Source organism: Peromyscus californicus, unplaced genomic scaffold (assembly GCF_007827085.1).
Source record: "Peromyscus californicus insignis strain IS unplaced genomic scaffold, ASM782708v3 Scaffold_5__1_contigs__length_169319896, whole genome shotgun sequence".
NCBI lineage: Eukaryota > Metazoa > Chordata > Mammalia > Rodentia > Cricetidae > Peromyscus > Peromyscus californicus.
The window spans coordinates 61131319-61149049 of NW_026294573.1; positions in this window are offsets into that span (position 1 = coordinate 61131319).

Genomic DNA, 17731 nt, shown 5'->3' on the forward strand with positions numbered 1-17731 from the left:
CTATTTGTATTTTTCTTCATGCAGACATCCAGTTAGGCCAGCACCATTTGTTGAAGATGCTTTCCTTTTTCCACTGTATAATTTTAGCTTCTTTGTCAAAACTGGGGTGTCCATAGGTGTGTGGGTTACTTATGGGTCTTTTATTCAGTTCCATTGATCAACCTGTCTGTTTTTATGCCAATACCATGCAGTTTTTATTACCATTGCTCTATAGTACAGTTTGAAAACAGGGATGGTGACACCTACCGAATTTCTTTTATTGCACAGGATTGTTTTAGCTATCATGAGTCTTTTATTTTTTTCATATGAATTTAAGTACTGTTCTTTTGAGGTCCGTAAAGAATTGAGTTGGGACTTTTTTTTAAGAAATTTTTTTTATTCATTTTACATACCAATCAAAGATTCCCCCTCTTCCCTCCTCCTGCCCATCCAGCCTCCCCCTCTCAACCCACCCCCCATTCCCTTCTACAAGAAGGTAAAGCCTCCCATTTAGTAGAGGCAGGTCCAAGCCCCTCCCTCTGTCTCAAGGCTGTGTAAGGTGTCCCATCATAGATAGTTGGGATTTTAATGGGGATTGTGTTGAATCTGTAGATTGCTTTTGGTATGATGGCCATTTTTGCTATGTTAATCATGCCTATCCATGAGCATGGGAGATTTTTCCAGCTTCTGAGATTTTCTCCAATTTCTTTCTTCAAAGACTTGAAGTTCTTGTCATACAGGTATTTCACTTGCTTAGTTAGTTATCCCAAGACATTTTATAATATTTGCAGCTATTGTGAAGGGTGTTGTTTCCCATTTTTCTTTCTCAGCCCATTTGTTATTTGCATATAGGAGGGTATATATATATATATATATATATATATATATATATATATATACTTATATATTACTTAATTTTGTATTCAGCCACTTTGCTGAAAGTGTTTATCAGCTGTGGATTACCCTAGTAGAATTTTGTGGGTTACTTATGTATACTATCATATAATCTGCAAATAATGATACTTTGACTTCTTCCTTTCCAATTTGTATCCCATTTATCTCCTTAAGTTTTCTTATTGCTTAACTAAAATTTCAAATACTATATTGAATAGAGATGGAAAGTAGACAGTCTTGTTTTTTCCTGATTTTAGTAGAATTGCTTTAAGTTTCTCTCCATTTAATTTGATGTTGTCTGTGGACTTGCTATATATTGCCTTTATTATGTTTAGGTATGTCTATTGCATCCCTGATCTCTCCAAGACTTTTATCATGAAGGGGTGTTGGATTTCATCAAAGGCTTTTGCAGCATCTAGTGAGATGATCATGTGTTTTTTTAATTTATAAACCTTTTAATTTGTTTATATGGTGGATTATTTTGACAGATTTCCATATGTTGAACCATCCCTGTAACTCTGGAGTGAACCCTACTTGGTCATGGTGGATCTTTTTGATGTGTTCTTGGATTCAGTTTGCAAGTATTTTATTCATCATTTTTTGCATCTATATTCATGAGGGAAATTGGTCTATAATGTATTTGGCAATGTTCCTCTGTTTTTGATTTGTAGAACAATTTGAGAAGTATTGGTATTAGATCTTCTTTGAGGGTTTGGCAGAATTCTGGGATGAAGCCATCTGGCCCTGGGCTTTTTTTGGTTGGGAGACTTTTAAAGACTGCTTCTATTTCCTTGGGTGTTATGGGTCTGTTTATCTGATCTTGATTTGACTTTGTTAAGTGGTATCTATTGAGAAAAATGTCCATTTCTTTAGATTTTCTAATTTTGTGGAGTACAGGTTTTTGAAGTGTGACCTAATGATTCTTTGGATTTCCTTGGTGTCTGTTGTTATGTTTACCCCTTTTGTTCCTGATTTTGTTCATTTGGATATTATGTCTCTGCCTTTTAGTTGGTTTGAATAAGATTTTGTCTGTCTTGTTGATTTTCTCAAAGAACCAACTCTTCGTTTTATTGAATCTTTGTACTATTCTCTTTGTTTCTATTTTATTGATTTCATTCCTGAGTTTGACTATTTCCTGTCATCTGCTCTTCTTTGGTGTGTCTGCTTCTTTTTGTTCTAGAGCTTTCAGGAATAGTATTAAATCACTTATATGAGAATTCTCTAATTTCTTCAGGCAGGCACATTAGTGATATGAACTTTCCTCTTAGCACTGCTTTCATTGTGTCCCATAAGCTTGGGTATGTCATGTATTCATTTTCATTGAATTCGAGGAAGTGTTTAATTTCTTTTTTTTTTTATTTCTTCATTGACCTGTTAATAACTCACTAGAGAGTTATTCAGTTTTCATGAGTTTGTAAGCTTTCTGCTGTTGAAATCCAACTTTAGTCCACGATGATCTTATAGGATGCAGGGGTTATTTCAATTTCCTTGTATTTGTTGAGACTCGCTTTGTGTCCTACTATGTGGCCAATTTTGGAGAAAGTTCCATGAGGTGCTGAGAAAAAGGTATATTCTTTTGTGTTTGGGAGAAATGTTCTGTAGATATCTGTTAGGTACATTTGAATCAAAATATCTATTAGTTTCATTATTTTTCTCTTTAATAGAAGACCTATTGGCAAGAGTGTGTGTGGTTCAATATATGATTTAAGTTTTAGTAATGTTTCTTTTACAAATGTGGGTGCCTTTTCACTTGGGACATAGATGTTCAAAATTGAGATGTCATCCTGGTGGATTTTTTCCTTTAATGTGTATTAAGTATCCTTTCTCATTTTTTTTATTAACTTTGGTTTGAAGTCTATTTTGTTAGATATTAGCATAGCTACACCAGTTCTCTTGGTAGGTCCATTTGATCAGAAAATCTTTTCCCAACTATTTACATGATATAATGTCTATCTTTGACATTGAGGTATGTTTCTTGTATCCAGCAGAAGGGTGGATCCTGTTTTCATGTCCATTCTGTTAGTGTGTGTCTTTTTATTGGAGAATTGAGTCCATCATTATTATGTTGTAGATGTTGTGGTTGGTTGTGTGTGTGTATGTGTGTGTGTGTGTGTGTGTGTGTGTGTGTGTGTGTGTGTGTGTGTGTGTGTATGTGTTTCCTTTCTTGTGTTTTGCTGATGTGGGACTATCTATTGCCTGGGTTTTCATGGGTGTAGTTAACTTCCTTGGATTGGAGTTTTCTTTCTAGTATCTTCTGTAGGGCTGGATTTGTGTATAGATATTGTTTATATTTGACTTTGACATGGAATATCTTATTTTCTTCGTCTACGGTGACTGAAAGTTTTGCTGGGTATAATAGTCTGGCCTGCCATCTGTTGTAGATAGATTTTTCTTTGGACTGCCAGCTTGCGAATAATGACCTGGAGATTTTTTATTAATTATGAAAGCTCAGCCTTAGCTTAGGCATGTCCCACTAGATCTTATAACTTAAATTAACCTGCTTTTTATTAATCTATGCTTTATCATGTGGCTTTTTACCTTTCTTTCATTCTGTACCTTGAACTTGTTCTATGTCTTCTGGTGTCTCCTCTGTGCCCAGATATACCCCAGTTCCTCTCTTTGCCCTAAGTAGTGCCTATTCTCCCTGTATGGCTATTGGCCATTTAGCTTTTTATTAAACCAGTCACAGTGACACATCTTTACACAGTGTAATCAAATATCTCAAAACAATCTGTGGTCTCTTAGAGTCTGCAAGACATCTGTCCAGATTCTTTTGGTTTTTTTAGACTCTCCATTGAGAAATCAGATGTAATTCTTATAGGTCTGCCTTTATATCTTACTTGGCCTTTTCCCTTTGCAGCTTTTTGTTGTGGAACAATCCTTTTCTACACTATGAATATGTATTACTCTTATTTGCTAATAAAAAGTTAATTGGCTGGTAACTGGGCAGGAAGAGATTAAGCATAAGAATCAGACTAGGAAAATTCTGGGAAGAAGAAGTATGGAATCAGTGTCGCCAGCAAATGCAGAGAAGCAAGATGAGAATGTCATACTGAGAAAAGGTACCAAGCAATGTGGCTAAACACAGATAAGAATTATGGGTTAATTTAAGTGTAAGAGCCAGTTAGTAATAAGGCTGAGCTATCAGCCAAGCATTTATAATCAATATAATCCTCTGTGTGGTAATTTGGGAAGCATCTGCTGGGTATTTGACAATAGGAGTTCAGGAAAGGAAATGTCTGATTATAGCTTTTAATATTCTTTCTTGGTTCTGTATATTTAATGTTTTGATTATTATGTGATGCAGGGACTTTCTTTCCCGATTCAATCTACTTGGTGTTCTGTAAGTTTCTTGTACCTTTATAGGCATGTCCTTCTTAAGGTTAGGGAAGATTTCTCTTTAATTTTATTAAATATATTTCCCTGGGTTTTTGTGCTGAGATTCTTCTCCTTCTTTTATTCCTATTATTCCTAGCTTTTGTCTTATCTTGGTGTCCCAGATCTCCTGGATATTTTCTGTTAGGATTTTTCTAGATTTAACATGTTCTTTGACCAATGAATCTATTTCTTCTATTGTATCTTCTGAGATTCTCTCTTTGTCTCTTGTATTCTGTTAGTGATGTTCGCATCTGTAGTTCCTGTTCTCTTACCCTTGTTTTCCATTGCCTGAATTCACTCAGTTTGTGTTTTCTTTATTGCGATTTCAATTTTCATATCATTAATAGTTTCCTTCACCTGTTTGTTTTTTTCTTGGCTTTCTTGGCATTTTTTAAGGGATTTGTTGATTTCTCCAATTCTTTGGTTTTCTTTTTCTCAATTTCTTTTAGGGGGCTTCTCATTTCCTCTTTAAGGACCTCTATTATCTTCATAAATTTGTTTTTAAGATGTTTTCTTGTGCTTCAGCTGTATTAGAAAGTTCAGGTCTTGCTGTCATAGGATAGCTGAGCTCTGTTGGTACCATATGGCCCTGGCTGTTGTTGATTGTATTTTTACACTAGCATGTGGGCATCTGGGTTTGGGGTGATAAGTTCTAGTTGCTGATTTCTGAATGTGTCTTTATAGGATGGGTATTTTGTTCTCCAGTTTCTCTTTCCTCTTTGCTTTTCTCGTCTTTGTGGTCTGGATTTCTGACATCTGACATGACCTCTAGTTTGGTTGAGAGCCTCTGTCCAAGTTGGGAGCCTCTGTCCAATGTTAGATTGGTCTTTGGGTGCAACAGGAGGTCTCTGTTCTTCTAAATGGTGTAGCATGCACCTGTTCTTCTGACTGGTTGGTCTGTATCTGAATAGATGAAGTCTGTTCAGGCTGGTGTGCTTATACCTGTTCTGACTGGTGTGGCTTGCACTGGTTCTGGCTATTGTGACCTGCTCTTGGATAGCAGAAGTCTTCTGGAGTTGGGAGCAGGGCCCAGCAGCAGGTCAATGATAAATTGGGATGGAGTAGATCTGGGGAAGGGACCCAGGGAACAGAAGCCAGAGAGGGAGGACTGCATTTCTACTTGCAGGTGGGTCACTCCCACTATTCTTAATACATAGTCAAGAGTTGGACAGCAGGTCTGTCCTTTTCTCTGTTTCATATAGATAATATATACATAAGCCTATTGATAAGATATAGAAAATACTAGGTTTTTTTTTTTCTTCCCCTGTGACTTGATTGTGGGGAAATACCATATGATGTCATATTTGGAAGTGAAGGAAGAGAAGGCAGTGTAAGGACAGAGGATTGTGGCATCAAGGCAGCTTTTTGTCCAGAAATAAATTGAAACAGGTTCTATTTGCTTGCCACAGCTCCAAGGCAAGGGACAGGCAAAGCACGACATAGTATAAAATAACTCCGGTACAGTTGAAGTCCCACTACACTCATATCATGCACTCTATTTTTCAGTTTGTTTTTCCTTAACCTTATTCCTGGTTGAGAAACAGCTAGAATAGAGCTGAATTAGCCATGATGACTTCTGCCTCCAGCTAGTCCCCTAAATCTTTCAAATTTCACATGTAGTAAATGCAGCTAAAACTAAGTAAGCAAAACAACACCCATGAGAATTGCTTTGCAAGTTTGAGCATAAAAATGTCTCCTTTGAAGGCTGACCTATTTTTACAAGGGTTGGAATATGTAGGCTTCATTTTTAATATGGCAAGCCATCTCTGCCTCCCTACTGGAACCAGCACTTTAACACTGATGAAGCTTTGGGCTGAAATGCAATATTCTGCATCACTGCTTTTCCCAGATACTATTTGTGTTTTATTTACAGCTGCACTATCTATTTAAAATGAATGGCTTTGTTCTTTAACAAAAACTGCAATAAAAACATAAGGGTCTCATATATTTTCTTATATCTATGTACATTTTCTATTTATCTTCAGTTTTTAATTCTGAAGGTATTTATTTATAGACAATTCTTAAGTTTTATAGTAAATTCATTTCTTAGAAAAACATTATAGCACGTCCCAAGTGAACTTTTAGGTAGTAGAGGAAGAAGACCTGCTATTAAAGGAAAATCCACATGTTTAAAAAGAAACAATTGACTGTAGGTAGATTAATTTATAGAATCAAGGTTATACCAGAACTCTGAAGTATATATATATATATATGTGTGTGTGTGTGTGTGTGTGTGTGTGTGTGTGTGTGTGTGTGTGTGTGTGTACTCACTACAGGCTACTTAACATTAGAGGCCAAAATATAACTTAGAAGAACAAACAGTATGTACTTTTGTTGAGCCACCTTCTATCAGAACAAAATAATTTGTTTTTATTATTTTTGGTGCCAATTAACCAGCCAGTAATATATATTGAAGGCACATTGTTCTTTTAGAAAGATTTTTACTTGTTTATTTTTATTGTGTATTTGTGCCTGAGTATATGCACTCACATGGTAAAGGCCAGAAAAGGATACCAAATCTTATGAAACTGGAGTTACAGGTAGCTGTGAGTCTCCTGATGTGGGTTCTAAAAATTGAAGCTGGGTCCTCTGTATGAGCCATGAGTTTTCTTAACCTTTGAGCCATCTCTCCGGTTCCACATTGTTCTTAATAATGGCTGAGTTAAGAAAGGATATTGTGAATACTGTCTTCATGTTGTGAATGTTAAAAATAGTTTATTTCATAATAAAACCTTTAGATATTTTTGGAAGAACCCCAAATACTTATTATAAGCCACATTTCACATTATTGTATTATTTACATGAATGTATACATAATTCTGTCAACATAATGATTGTAGTAGATGCATCATGTATGTTAAAGAGAAAGGGGAGAGAGAGAGAGAGGAGAGAAATTAATTATGACTTTCAATAGGTGAAACATTGAAATCTTTCTTTTTTATATTTTTGATTTAAAAAATCTTAAATAGTAACATTTACTTCTATTATCACTTTAAAATACTACAATTTTATGTGCTTATTATCTTTATGAAGCATAATTTACTCTTAAAGATATATAACTTATTTTTTTAAATCAAGCTAAATTACCAAATTTGGTGTGTATTTACAAACTACCTGAACATTGTCCAAGTATTGTAGACTATATAAAGAGGGAGAATCATCACCTTAGCTGGTATATACTTTGTTATATTGCAAGGCCAAATATAGCAAGTATGATATTTTCCTTATTCAGAGTCTTGCGTGAAGTCTGTGTTTCTTCTAGAGTTTTTCATCAGTTCTTTGGTTTGATTCACGCATCCAGTTCTAAGGACAGTATCCTTCTACTCAGACTGAGGTTTGATCTACTCAACTTAAAGAAAACCTAACAGTTTTGCCAGAAGTATTTCAGTCTCCTGACAATTTTAATGCCCCATGTTCTTCTGACTTCACAATTGTGATTCCCAGGGATCTTCTCAGATCTAAGTTCTTCGGGATTTTGTCCTTTCCTTGTACACTTCTACCTCTCTTCCAAAAGCCATTCATCCACACCTAGAATGAACCATAATCTCCTAACTCCATTTCTGAGGTAAACAATATCAATGTATTTATGTAGAATGGTCCATTCTAGTCCCATTCTCAAAACAAGAATCTGCCATAACTGGTACTCATACCTCTAATAAATTTCATAATGTATAAGCTCATTAGTTTTCTTGATGTCTTTTAATTTTTTTCTAATTTATCAATTGCTCAAAGGTTCTACAGAATCCACAGGCTGTCTTTGTCTTCAATCTTCATTGTCATACCCTATCTGTCTTGTTTTATTTCTTGGTTTTTTTTTTTTTTTTTTTGGTTGGGGGTTAGTTTTGTTTGTTTGGTTTGGTTTTTGTTCTTGTCTTTGTCAACTTGATATAAGCTAGAGAAAACTCAATTGAGAAAATGCCTGCATAAGATTGCCCCTGGGCAAGTCTGTAGGGAATTTTCATGATTAACGATTGATATGGGAGGATCCAACACATGGGGGTGGGGCAGTACCACTCCTGTATAGTATAGGTGGGATAAGCAGAGAGGAGAACTCTGGGAAGTGGAAGGCTGAGTCAGGAGACGCTGCCAGCTGCCGCTGCCACTAGAAGCAAGATGTAAGGATACTGGTAAGCCACAAGCCATGTGGCAAGGTATAGATTTATAGAAATGGGTTAATTTAAGACATAAGAACTAGATAGCAAGAAGTCTACCATGGCCATACAATTTATAAGTAATAGAAGTCTCTGTGTGTTTACTTGGGTCTGAGTGGGCCCAAACAGGACTGGAGAAAACTCCAGCTACACTCCTGGACAGGTATACTTGAGTTGTATAAAAAAAAGCAGGTTAAAGAAGCCATGAGGAACAAGCAACAAGGAGCAAATGGTAAGAAGAAACAGTGCTCCATGGTCACTGCTTCAGTTTCTGTCTCCAGGTTCATGCCTTGAGTTCCTGCCTTAGCTTCCCTCAATGGACTGTGACTGAGGATATGTAAGCCAAATAAATTCTTTCACATCCAAGTTGCTTTTGTCCATTTTCTTTATTACAGCAATAGAATGCAAACTATTACAGCCCTGATTTCCAACTTTAATCTTGTCTTTCACAGACTACAAAATATACTTTTTCATCTACTTGACTTTCAGTGATTCAAACTGTTCTCCTGATTCTCCTTCTATAATGAATCAGTAATTTTACTTTGCCTTGCAATATTCTTCAAAATTGATAACATGGATTACTCCACATTTCACAGACTCCCCATACCCCCTTCTCAAGTCTAATCACCTAACTTTCTAAATTAGCGTTCTTTGACTCAGAGGCACTGGGCTTTTCCCCAAGCTGTTGAATATAATAGATTCTCTTCTATTTCTATTTTTACCCATGGACTTTATATCCCTACTTGAATGATTTACTACTTTCTATTTAACTAACCCAAATTTATTTGTTAGAGAATTAGAGTATTCACTTATTTGTTGAACATATATTATGTATGGGCACTGCTATAAGTGCCAGGAAAGCAGTGCTGTTCAAAGCAAACAAAGTACCTATTCTTGACAAGCAAGCTTAGCCTATGACAACTGTATAAATTGTTTTGAGTACTCTGCCACAGTAACTACATAAAATACTTTATTTATTATACTTAATTATTAATTATCTGTATTATCAATGAAATAAGAGTTCCATGAAGGAAATGATTCAACTAACGTTCTTGACAGACACATATTGGTATATTTAAGGTATTTCTCAGGTAAACATCCAAACTTTTTACTATTATACATAATGTCACTAAAGTCACAAATATTTTTTGCATGTGTGTATATGTGTATGATTTTGAAGGTAAACATGTGTATGCAATGTACATGTACGTATGTGAGCACATGTGAAAGTTAAAAGACAACCTGACATCAAGCATTGTCAATCAATTTATTTTTTGAGATAGAATAGTTCACTCACTGTACCAGAGCTCATGATTGCATAGCTAGCCATTGATACTGGGCCTGTCTGCTTCCCAAGTGCGGAGGTTGTAAGTATGCACCAACAAACCAGGTTAGTGTTACATGTGTTTTGAGGATTGAACTCAGTTTTTCACTATTATAAGGCAAGGCAAGTAATGTTCTCACTGAGCTGTCTTATTTTGTGTGACAAGACTTTTCCTGGACATACAAAATATACATGTCTGTTTATCCCCCATAGGTAGCCCATGACAGACCAAATATATATACTACCAAAATCCAACTCAGTGAAACGGTGAGTTTTACTAGGGTTATTTTCAGGACTATGGATGAGGTGTGACAGGGGCTCAAAAATTTGCTCAAAGCCAGCTTCATGATCAAAGCCTACCCAGCAAGAGTAACATCTCACAAAAGCTGGAGACCTGGAGCATATTTTATATCCTGCAGACAGCTCAACAGGTTGAAAAGTGTCCCTTCTAAGTGACTAAGTTATTCTAAATCTCTCCCAGGCAACTTGGCTGGTTTCTACTTCTACCAGACAGCTGATCTGGTCACAGAGTCTTTGTAGCTTGTCTTGTCTACTCTAGGAGGGAGGGGTCTTGTGAATTTGTTCAATTTCAGGAACTTCCTAAAGCTATTTTGTGTTGTTTATCTTCTTACTTAAGGAAGTCTCCTGTAGGATGGATTGTTACAATCCCAGCTCCAAACTATAATTTCTTACCTCTCTTAATAGAATTTGCTTTCTAGCTATAGCACATAATTTTTAGATTATTAAATAAAGTTTGTTGTTCTTATTTTCAGTTTTACTGAAATGATTCCTTCTCTTGTGAAAGATCCTTACCAACTTATTTGCCTGGTAAATTCATATTTTCCTTTAACTTTGTGTTCCATGTATGATAGGGGAATGCCTTTCTGTAAGCTGTGAATATGTGTTGCTCGGATTGGTTAATAAATAAAGCCATTGGGCCTATGGCAAGGCAAGCAGGAAATTCAAAAAGAGAGACAGGAAGAAGGCTGAGGGAGACACCAGCCAGCCACAGCTGAGGGGACACAGGTAAAGCCACAGGTAATCTATATATGTGGCGATATATAGATTAATAGTTATGGGCTAATTTAAGATATAAAAGCTAGCTAGCAAAAGGCTTGAGCCATGACCATGCAGTTATAATTAATATAAGCTTCTGTGTGCTTACTTGGGTCTGAGCAGCTGTGGGACTGGTGGGTGAGAGAGATTTGTCCTGACTGCGGGCCAGCCGGGACACAGGAAAACTTCAGCTACATGTGTATAAATTTATAAAGCAGTTCATGAATAGTGAATGTAAGTCATGTTACGAGCCACAAGTAGAGAAGAGAGTGCTGAGCACTTAACACAAAAGAGAGCTACAAGTTGAAAACAATGAGCATTTGATATTGCATCTTATCCTGGTAGATGTTGTACAATTCCTTGGGGAGCTAGAGAGGCTGTTTCAGGTAATGTAGATGTCAAAAATGATGACTGATAGAATCAGAGATGAATAACACGATAATTCGTTCCCATGACAGATGCATACCATAGGGCAAAGGAGGAGAGTGGCTAATATGTATTATGAAGATTATATTTTCAATCTGACATATGTCCACGGAACTATGAGAAAAATAACAAAAATAATTATTCTAAATTATTAAACAAGGTTTTACAAACTGACTTCATGAGATATATATGAGAGTGATAGAAGCTCAAGAGTAAGAATGAGGCAGAACATGTCTACAGTGGAGACTCAGGTTGAATCAGGAAGACCCGGGAAGGGAGTATTTGTAAGAAGTCTATTTGTAAAAGAGTTACTTTATATTCAAGGGCTTGCAGATTATGTAACTATGGAAACCATCTTTTATAGAAAGACTGTAAAATTACAAATACAAAAGTAGACACATACCAAATATTTATTAGAATGAGCAATAAATCACGTAATTTCAAAACACCAAAAATGTCAGAGAGATTAGAAAATAGTATTTTCAACCATTTCATTTAAGACACAATTTACATAAAACCAAACATACAAACTTTGGTACAAAGTTCAGGAAACTTTGAAAGATTTATGAACTTAGTATTTATCAACTGAATTAAAACATGGAGCATTTCTGTCAGTCAAAGGTATTTTCTTATGTTACATTGAGTCCCTGTTCCAAAATCAATCATTACTGTATTCAATTTATATGACCATAAATAAGTTTTGCCTGATCTTAACCTTCACAAAAGTACTATTTATTATCTTCATCTCACACACACACACACACACACACACACACACGTCTATAATTTTTACTCCAATACTAATCTGAGTATGTAACTATTTTGTTGAATGCATCAACAGGCTGATGGTAAGGCTGTATTGTACTGTTGTCATGATACATTGGAGATTTCTTACCTATTAGACTGGGAGCATTTGCACTGTAACCAACTTGCAATATTGTAAGTTAAGCTGCAGTTTTAGTTTTTCTGTGGCTGTGATAAACACCAAAATCAACTAGGGTGAGGAAAGTCTTTATTTCATCTTACAGAGTACATCCATCAATCGAGGGAAGTCAAGGCAGGAGCTCAAGGCAGAAGCTAGAAGCAGAAATCATGAAGGCATACTGCTTAGTAAGTTGCTTCCAGGTTCATGTTCAGCTGCCTTTCTTATACAGCTCAGGGCCACAAGCCTAGGAATAGATATCGCCCACAATTGTCTGGGCAATCATCATCAATTGACAATCAAGAAAATGCCCTACAGACAGATCTCACCTCATGGAGGCAATTCTCCAGCTGATGGTTCCTTTTCTGGGGTGTGTCAAATAAAGCATCACCCGGGACATAGCACGTTCTCAGCAGGGGTGGTGGTGGTGGGGTGTTTGTTTTGGTTTTTACTTTTGCAATTTTGTGCAGTAATTCGTGAGTGTGGTTTTAATTTGCAGTTCTATGATGGGCAAGCATACTGAATATTCTCCTGTGTCTTTTCATCTAAATATTGTTTCCAGTAAAATACTTCCACGTCTGTTGTTAGTTCTCTAACCCAGTTGTTAGATTTTTCACAGTATTGAGGTTTTTTAGCTCTTTGTCAGACATATGATTTGCAGACATTTTAGCTGAAAGTGGCTTTTTTTTCACCACATTTAGAAGTTTTTAAAGCAAAAAAAAAATTAATTTTGAATAGACCAAAATTATCACTTCTTCCTTTTATGAACATGGCATTTGGTTTCAAATTTAGGAACTTGACCTGAGATACTGAATAGTTTGCTACGTTTTCTAAAATGTTTGTATTTTACATTTAAGTTGACAATAATTTTTTAAAAATAAATTTATTTTACATCTCAGCTGCTAGTTCTCCTCCTTCCTCCCTCCCAGCCCCTAACCCCCACCCCCACTCCCTCTGTTCCCATCTCCAAATCTGCTCCTCTTCCTTTTCTATATAGGATAGGGCAGGCCTCCTATGAGTATCAACAAAAAGCATATGAAGATGCAGTAAGACTAAGCACCTCTCCATGTATTAAGGCTGAGCAAGTTGACCCAGTATGGACAGTAAGGTCCCAAAGCCAGTAAAAGAGTCCAAGACAGCCCCTGTTCCCACTGTTAGTCCCAAAAGAGGGCCAAGCTACACAACTGTAGTATATATTAATTACATTAAGAGTGTCTACATCAGTCCCATGAAGGCTCCCTGGTTGTCAGTTCAGTCTCTGTGAGCCCCTTTGAGCCCAGGTTAGTTGATTCTGTAAGTTTTCTAGTGGTGTCCTTGACCCCTCTGGCTCCTACACTCCTTTCTCCCCCTCTTCTGCAGGATTCCCCAAACTCTACCTAATATTTGGCTCTGGGTCTGCATCTGTTTCCATCAGTTGATGGATGAAGCCTCTCTGATGACAACTGGGCTAGGCACCAATCTGGTCACAGGAGGGGGCCTGTTTAGGCTAGATACCCTCTATTGCTAGGAGTCTTAGCTGGGGACATCCTTGTAGATTCCTGAAAGATTCCCTTGCACCAGGTTTTTACTTGATTCCCAAATGTCTCCCCTCTTTCCAGTCATCTCTTTTAGTACTCTCTCCCTCCATTCCCCCAACCACCTGATTGCTCACTTATGTTCCCATGCCCACCCACACTCAGTCTATTCATGAAATCTCTTCTATTTCCCTTCTCAGGGAGATCCTGGTATCCCCCATGAACCCTCCTTGTTACCTAGTTTCTCTGGGTCTATGGATTGTAACATAGTTATCCTTTATTTTACAGCTAATATCCACTTATGAGTGAGTACATAACATGTTTGTCTTTCTTGGTCAGGGTTATCTCACTCAGGATGATTTTTTTCCAGTTCTATCCATATGCCTTCAAATTTTATGGTGTTCTTGTTTTTAACAACTGAGTGATACTCCATTGTGTAAATGTACCACATTTTCTTTATCCATTCTCTCAGTTGAGGGATAACTAGGTTGTTTCTAAGTTCTGACTATTAAAAATAAAGCTGCTTATGAACATAATTGAACAGGTGTCCTTGTGGTATGATTGATCATCCTTTGGATATATGCCCAAGAGCACTATAACTGGGTCTTGTGGTAAATTGATTCCAAGTTTTCTCAGAAAATGCCACACTGACTTCCAAATTGGTTGTACAAGTTTGCACTTCCACCAACAATGGAGGAGTATTCTCCTTGCTTCATATCCTCTTCATCATGAGCTGTCCCTTGTTTTTGTTTGTTTGTTTGTTGTTTTTTCATTTTTTTGTTGTTGGTTTTTTTTTGGGGGAGGGGTTGAGACAGGGTTTCTCCATGTAGTTTTGGTGCCTGTCCTGGACCTCGCTCTGTAGACTAGGCTGGCCTTGAACTCACAGAGATCCACATGGCTCTGCCTCCTGAGTGCTGGGATTAAAGACTGTGCTACTGCCATCTGAGTTTTTTGGTTCCTTGTTTTTTGTTTGTTTGTTTGCTTTTGTTTTTTGTTTTTTTTTTTTTTAATCTTAGACATTCTGACAGGTGTAACATAGAAGCTCAGAGTTGTTTTGATTTGCTTTTCCCTAATGGTTAAGGATGTTGAGCATCTCTTTAAGTGTTTCTTGGCTATTTGAGATCCTTCTGGTGAGAATTCTCTGTTTGTATGTGTACCCCATTTTTCAATTGAATTATTTGGTTTGTTGATATCTAGTTTCTTGAGTTCTTTATGTATTTTGGATATCAGTCCTCTATTGTATGTGGGGTTGGTGAAGATATTTTCCCATTCTGTAGGCTTCCTTTTGTTCTATTGACTATGTCCTTTGCGTTACAGAAGCTTTTCAGTTTCATGTAGTCCTATTTATTAATTGTGAACATTAGTGCTTGTGTTATTGGTGTTATGTTCAGAAATCTGTCTCTTATGCCAATTTTTTTTAGATTATTTCCCACTTTCTCCTCCATCAGGTTCAGTGTGTCAGGATATATGTTGAGGTCCTTGATCTACTTGGATTTGAGTTTTGTGTAGGGTGATAGATATGGATCTATTTGCATTCTTCTACATGCAGATATCCAATTATGCCGGCACCATTTGTTGAAAATGCTTTCTTTTTTCCATTGTATAATTTTGGCTCATTTGTCAAAACTGAGTTGTTCATATGCGTGTGGATTAACATTTCAATCTTCAATTCAATTGAATTGATCCACCTGTCTCCTTTTATGTCAATACCATGCAGTTTTTATTACTATAGCTCTGTAGTAGAGCTTGAAATCATGAATGGTGACACCTCTGGAAGTTCTGTTATTGTACAGGGTTGTTTTAGCTATCCTGGGGTTTTGTTTTTGCTTTTGTTTTTCCATTTGGAGCTGAGTATTGTTCTTTCAAGGTCTGTAAAGAATTGTGGTGGGAATTTAACGGGGATTTCATTCAATCTGTAGATTACTTTTGGAAAGATGGCCATTTTTGCTATGTTAATCCTACTGATCCATGAGCATGGGAGATCTCTCCATCTTCTGATATCTTCTTTAATTTCTTTCTTCAAATACTTGAAGTTCTTGTCATACAGATCTTTCATTTCCTTGGTTAGAGTTACCCCAAGATATCTTATATTATTTGAGGCTATTTTAAAGGCTATTGATTCACTAATTTCTCTCTCAGTTTATCGTTTGTATATAGGAATGCTACTGATGTTTTTAGTTAATTATATCCAGCCACTTGACTGAAGGTATTTATCAGCTATAGGAGATCCCTGGTAGTTTTTGTGGTCACTTATTTATACTATTACATCATCTGCAAATAATGATACTTTGACTTCTTCCTTTCCAATATTTATCCCCTTGAATCTTTTAGTTGTCTTATTGCTCTAGCTAAAATTTCAAGCACTATCTTGAATAGGTATGGAGAGAGTGGACAACCTTTTCTTGTTCCTGACTTCAGCAGAATTGCTTTGAGTTTCTCTCTATTTAATTTGATATTGGCTATCAGCTTGCTGTATATTGCTTTTATTATGATTAGGTATGTCCCTTGTATCCCTGATCTCTCCAGGACTTTAATTATAAAGGGGTGTGGGCTTTGTCAAAGGATTTTTTGGCATCTGAGATGATCATGTGACTTTTTTTCTTTCTGTTTTTTTTTTTTGTATGGTGGATTACATTGACATATTTTCATATGCTGAGGCATCACTGCATCTCTGTAGTGAAGCCTACTTGGTCATGGTAGATGATCTTTTTGATGGGTTCTTGGATTCAGTTTGCCAATATTTTATTGAGTACTTTTGTATCAAACACAGGCAATAGGTAATCTCACACCAGAAAAACACAAAGAAGGGAAAAACACAAGTGCGTACACACACACACACACACACACACACACACACACACACACTCACACATAACCACGGCCGACAAAATAACAGCAATTGACAATAAATTTTTAAAGTACACAATTTAGATTCGTGCTTGCTGTTCGTTAGTCACTATGTTGCAGTTGTACCTTGTAAATCTATCGGTAATATTTGAGTGAGACTTCTGGATCACACTAGTACCTGCAAAGTGCTAGATTAGTGGTCAGATGTGGTGACACATACCTATAATCCCACCATAGCAGTCAGGATGCAAAGGCAGGAGAATCTTTTTATATTCAAGGGAAGCCTAGTCTACATAGTGAGTTCCAGGACAGTCAGGGAGACATAGGGAGACCTTGTCTCAAAGGAAAAAAAAATCTAAATCCTAAATTAGTGATTACTCCTGCTTGTAACTGCCAGTTGTCATCTTCCTACCAGACGAAGCAGAGGCTCAACTTTCTGTTGACACAGTACTTTGCTTCCAAAGGGTAGAAGAAACAGAAATTCTCTGAATTATCTGAGTGTATTACTCAAGTAGGGGAAATCAGAGTGATGTTTCTGCTTTTGCAGTGTCTAGAGCAGGAAGCTGGAGTAGAACCAGGTGTTTATTCTACTCACTGAAATCATAGGGTTCAGAATAGATAGTATGAACATTTGTATTTGGATAGAATAGGGTAAGTATTGTACAAAGGGTATCTATTCTGTTAGGACATCTTTAGTTCCATCCTCCTTCTGGTCCATTAATTATGTGAAAAATGCTGTTATTGGAGGTTTTCCCCTCTCTATGGCAGTTGAAGTTTTGTCATTTTTGTTAAGATTTTTTTGTTTGGTCTGATTTTGAAACCTATATAGTACCCTCCCTGGTGGGATATGTAGGAGGCAATAAAGACATGGGAATTAAAGCCCATGGTGGTAGAGCCCTAAATTTTATAGGCAGCCTCTCCCTCCTCTCCCTCTCTCTCTCTCTCTCTCTCTCTCTCTCTCTCTCTCTCTCTCTCTCTCTCTCTCCTTCTCCCCCTCTCTGTCCTCTGTTTAACTGTAACTGGCATGGAGCTTTTACTCTGGTACAGGCTAGTGTGGCCTTGAACCTGCAGCAACCACTCCTGCCTCCATCTCCCTAGTACTGAGATTAGTTGTGTGATTCACCACATTTGGCCAAATTTGCTGTTTTCTTTACATCCGCTTGTTAGATCTGTGTCCAGGTATTTATAGCTGTAAGACAGATAAAATAGGTGGAATAGGGCTGTTCTTTCTTGATTAGAA